This window comes from Sinocyclocheilus anshuiensis, unplaced genomic scaffold (assembly GCF_001515605.1).
Source record: "Sinocyclocheilus anshuiensis isolate Anshui unplaced genomic scaffold, SAMN03320099.WGS_v1.1 scaffold944, whole genome shotgun sequence".
In the NCBI taxonomy this organism is placed as follows: domain Eukaryota; kingdom Metazoa; phylum Chordata; class Actinopteri; order Cypriniformes; family Cyprinidae; genus Sinocyclocheilus; species Sinocyclocheilus anshuiensis.
The window spans coordinates 2526296-2531719 of NW_015549559.1; the positions used below are offsets into that span (position 1 = coordinate 2526296).

Consider the following 5424-nt stretch of genomic DNA (forward strand, 5'->3'; position numbering starts at 1 on the left):
CTATGTGTAGTAAATGCTGCTCCATCTGAAAGCACGTGATGATGATTTCCTGCTGATTACAGAACCGGCATTACTAACAAAATGCGCATGACAATCGCATTCGATTAATCGTGCAGCCCTATATACTCTCACACTTTATTTGCTTCTATTTTAGAACACTTGATTATCTAATCAAAATAACAATATATGTTAGTCACACACCGGGCAAAAAGCACCACGCAGACAACTCGCAGGTATCACACAGACTACGGACGCCTTGCGTTCAATATGGCAGAAGAAAATGCTTTGTGGCCCTTTCCTGTTTTCTTTCTGAACAGTTTGTCAGTTTTTAACTGATACAGTGAGACTCATTCTGCCTCCTGCAGAATCACCCATTTCACTGCCAAACTGGAGAAAACTATCGTCACAGCCAAATCAACCTCTCACCACCAGCAACCCTTCTTCATAATAAACTCCTGCTCAAAGTCATGTCAAACAGAAAGTCAAGCTTTGTCTGAGGATACTGAAATGTGTTTCATAATAACTGCACTACATCCAATACTAAAGAAAATAAAAAAACAACAACAGTGTCATATTGGAAAAGTTTAAATGTATAGGAATAATTATTTGGGGATTTAATGGCATTCATTAGTCACATTAGGAGGAGCACAAACAGGAATGTTCCCGACAGGTGCTGCTGACCTCCATGTGGTAACGACCTCCTGGAGAGCGTGGTCACAATTTAACAGCTGCCATGGTGCAGCAACTGTCAGACATGAACTTACTACAGCGAAATCTGACGGAAGTCAAAGCCAAAAAAGCTTTTTGCCTTAAAGTATTAGGATGTTAAGTACAAAACAAAATTTAAGACTTTCAGTAGCTCAGTACAAGTATTTTAGTCTCCTCATGAGTATTTTAAAGGTGAAGCTGTAGATGATTGATGGCTCCTTTAAAGAGCCTGCACTCTGACACACATCCCTTCCCCCTGTAACGGAGACATAAACCCCCTTGACGTTGCACTAAGCGCTCGCAAACTCACACCAACAACTGCACTCTAGACCCTTCAGTCAAACACTCTTCTGAAATCCCTCAGTATTTATGTACACACAAACATGAGTACAGAGTCTGTTGGAATTGCCAGCCCACAGCTGCAGATATTAGAGGTGTTGCCATGCAGGACAAAAATACAACTGTAAAGAACAGCCCACCGTAGCAGCATCAACACACTTGAGTGTGTGTGCACTAACAAGTAACCAAGGAAACGGTTTGTCTTCAATTCTGAGCACTAAATACTAAGGAACAGAGAGTTCATTTCATGCAATTTTGCTTCATGCAGCTCTCTAAAAGCACAACATACATTGACAGAAATGGAGGTGCAAAATCCTAAATGGCATAGGACCTCCACTAGTAGGGCTGCACGATAAATCGCATGTGATATTTAACACGCATCTTGTCAGTAAAGCCGGTTCTGTAATCAGCGGTAAATCTCCATCACGTGCGGGCTTTCACATGGAGCAGCATTTACTACACAGAGCTGTTGTTCACTGACAAGCTGCGCAAAACATGCGCAAAATATGATCGTGGTTTTCTGATTACAGAACCGGCTTTACTGACAAGATGCGCGTTAAATAATCGCATGCGATTTATCATGCAGCCCTATCCACTAGGGGTGTAATCGTACACAAACATGGCAGTTCGGTACATACCTCAGTTTTGACGTCACGGTTCGGTACGGCAAGGGGAAAAACTAAACATAAAATTGCTTCTTTTTTTATTAAACAGTGGATTACTGAACAAATTAGGGCTGTCAAAATGGCTGAAAAACTAAATTCAAATTTTTTACTTAAATATTATCAATATTCGAATTATATTCTAATTTAAAAGGCATAATTTCAGTTGGGGGGAAAAAGCTTTAGGCTTCTCTCCTGAGGCCACAAGAGGGCGCATCAAGCAAAATATTATGCACGTTTCTTCAAAGCATAATAAAATAACGCGACTATCTTTGAAAAAAGTGCATAATGTTTAAAATAATGTTTATAAACCTTATATAATTAATAAAGTTGCTTAAACAATTAGAAACTAAACAGCATCATGCATGTATGTATAGTTTAATACAAAGGACCGAAAACCAATCACAAAGAGTACTTTCTTCATTTAAAAACTTGAGATGCAGTGGGATGAGGAAAACCACCATAAAGTCGCCAAAAGTTGAACTTACATTAATTTTACATAGCTTTCTAAACATGCGGCTCTCTTGTGCGAGACGCGAGTGCAATGGTGATAGATGTCCATCTAGAAAATGCGATATTATGCGTTCTGTGTGAACAGCTTGGTTTCGGTTTTGACGTAAACAACATCTTCCCCGCATTGATTGTTCTCTTTTTCTGCAATATTTTGAATGAACAACGTAGCAGCGCCGCATCTAGTGGGTTCAACTGGATAGGTTAACAAAAGCATTAAAATTACATCGTCGTCGCATTTCGTGCTCCACTAGCCAGGTTTCCATCCAAAGTTGCGAATTTAACTTATGCGCAAAATTGGAATATCGCATAAAACATTTGCGAACAAGCACTGTTTCCATCCAACGAGTCAGAGAGAACAAAATCGTCACTTCCTGATAAACTGGCACTAAATATCACTAAGAAAAGTAAGAGAAGCCACTGAATATAATAATTCTCAAATATAATAAATTACTTGCGCTTTGAGTGAGCAGACGAAACACAATAAATGCGGTCTTGCTTTCGGAGGTGAATGTCAGCTGTTTGGGAACGCAGTCGTGGTAGACCGTTCTGGGAGGCAGTTATACAGAAATACTTTGACGACAGACTTTGCTCGGGCACTTCAGAATGACCATGACAACATTTCAGATGCTGTGCAACAAAATCGGTCCGCTGGTTAGTCAGGTTATGCTGTCCCATAGCGCAAAGTCACATTACTTTTTTGAATTCTCATGTGGGATTTATTCGCAAAATGCATTTCCATCTCCCATTATTCGCATTAACCTTTTTTCGCACAAGTCAAAAAACACCTCAAGCGAATGTAAAACTTTTTGCGAATTAAGGGATTTTCTAAATTTGGCGTTTCCATCACTCGGTTCTCATGCGATACTTCAAAATGTGCATTAAAACAAGGTGATGGAAACATAAGGCTGCCTGACGCACACCTAAAATTCGAATGCAACGTTTTTGCATTCGAATGTGGATTTTTATTTTAAATTCGACGAATATTCGAAATTCAAAAAAAAAAATTGACAACCCTAGAACAAATTGCCCTTTCTTTAAATAAATTCAATTATAATTAATTTTCTTAGGGATAAAAATCTACTTCAGCTTATGCTCTAAACTATAGGGAGCCCTTTTACATTACTATAAGGTTACAATTAACAACAGAGCCCAAACTTATATCTGATTACTATTTATTTGTTAAATATAATAATCAACACACAACCTAAAAAATAATTATATGCAAATATGTAAATTGCACAATGCAATTTTGAAATTAAATTCTAAATGATAAAAATTTCTATTTGTTGTTAAAATATATTAATTTACACAGTGGCTGTCATAACTTGTTTCATAACATATTTATTTAAACATTAAATAATTAAGACATCACTAACAGTTAAAGTAAAATATAAGGAGTATAAAGTCTAATATTTCGCGAAATGCTCTTCCCTAGACTTCGTTTCTCTAGCGAATTAACAATCTGTGGACACTGATGCCTTGCCTGAGGTAAATGAAATGCTACGTGACATTTTGTTTACAAGCTGTTTTATTGACGTGTTTCCGGGGTTGAAACGGTGAGGCACGGGAAGTCAATTCATACTTATTTCGCGTTAAAACTAGTAAAGAGGAAGGGATGATCGCGCTCTGCGCTGCCGTTTGAACTGAGGCGTTTATACAGTGATCTGTCACGCTACATCTAAGAGTGTCAATGGCATTTCTATTGTTTGAATTTCCTGACAAAAAAGACATGATTTGAAAGATGAAACTTTGTTTCTTATCAAAAGTAACAATATATAAAAGTGGAAGTTTCCAATTAAGTTCCACTCATGCAGTGGTTAAACCAACGCTGTGTTTGCGTACCGAACCGAAAGACCTGTATCGAAATTTTTCAGTGCAAATACGTGCACCGTTACACCCCTAACCTCCACATGTGTGACTAATACTTTATTACAAGCTGACATAAACGGACACTAATTATCCAAACACTAGCAGCATTGTAGTATAAGAGTTTACAGATATGACGCTTGTGGCTCTTATTAAAAGTTAAATACTCTAGGAACTACAAGCACCGAACGTCCAAATAGTCTGAGGAACACAGGCCACAACTGTTAATTTCTTTGACAGAGACGTGAATAGAAACTGAAGTTCAAGAACCAGTATAGTGGGGTTTTTTTACACAATGAAGTTCTCATGAGGCATGCGGTCAGGCTTCATAAGGACTGAAAATCAACTCCTCTGTGACCTCTCAAACTAATCTGTTGGCTTTGAGCGCGCTGTCTGATGATTCTAGTCAAATCATGTTCTGAGCGCCAGTCATTTGGAATATGAATACCTACCTTTCCCAAATTCACACACAACATTGTGACACCTTGCTTAAAGGTCCCATGGCATGAAAATGTCACTTTATGAGGTTTTTTAACATTAATATGAGTTCCCCTAGCCTGCCTATGGTCCCCCAGTGGCTAGAAATGGCGATAGGTGTAAACCGAGCCCTGGGTATCCTGCTTTGCCTTTGAGAAAATGAAAGCTCAGATGGCCCAATCTAGCATCCAAAAAGCAGCATGTCATGGGACCTTTAACAAATAGTCCACTGTAAGACATCCTAACACAAAAGTGAGAAACACTTACCCTCTCTGTGGCCTTGCTTTTCTGAAGTGTTGCTCCCGTCAATCTGTAGAAAGAACAGCCGTACGGTTAGACTGGCATTTTATCAATGGACATCTGTGTTGATTCCCAGTATTTGTGGACTTGCTGTCCTTTACCTCCGTTACCATGCTTAGAAAGACACAGAGGCTAATTTGCTGTCTTCGTGTATTATTTATACTGGCTCTATTAGAGTTGGGTTTTTCCCTTTACAATCAAGCCACGGAGACGGACAGATCTTACAAGAGAGTCAATGCTGTACATCCTGCCAATGTCAGATAAGGCCTGAACAGGTCAGTTACAACTGGCTTTATCTAATGAAGTCTAATGTAATACAAAAGCACAATACAGGCATATATTGCCCCTCTGTATACATTAAGATAATATAAACCTTCAGTGCAACATTTTGCACTGAGAAGTGCAATATAATGATATTCCGCCATGATTCCAGTTCCAAGGGAACGTACACGTTCCATTCAAAGGGCATTAAAGTGCGCGAGAGGTGAATTTATATTGTATTTATTTACAGAGGTATATTATGTCACACTTCACACTTCTCTAGTAAGTTTCATCTGTG

General features: G+C 38.6%; 2 protein-coding genes across 4 annotated transcripts in view; one reads left to right on the plus strand and one right to left on the minus strand.

The window, feature by feature from the left end:
- Positions 1-5424, minus strand: part of LOC107657138 (CUGBP Elav-like family member 1) — a 33037-nt gene that overhangs the window by 24545 nt on the left and 3068 nt on the right. For all 3 annotated transcript variants that reach the window (XM_016445165.1, XM_016445163.1, XM_016445164.1), the window contains exon 2: positions 4833-4875. The gene's annotated coding sequence lies outside the window, so the exon portion shown is untranslated. The remainder of the gene's footprint in view (positions 1-4832; positions 4876-5424) is intronic.
- Positions 2111-5424, plus strand: part of LOC107657141 (phosphatidylglycerophosphatase and protein-tyrosine phosphatase 1-like) — a 15046-nt gene continuing 11732 nt past the window's right edge. The window contains exons 1-2 of the mRNA XM_016445168.1: positions 2111-2120; positions 2243-2248. The gene's annotated coding sequence lies outside the window, so the exon portion shown is untranslated. The remainder of the gene's footprint in view (positions 2121-2242; positions 2249-5424) is intronic.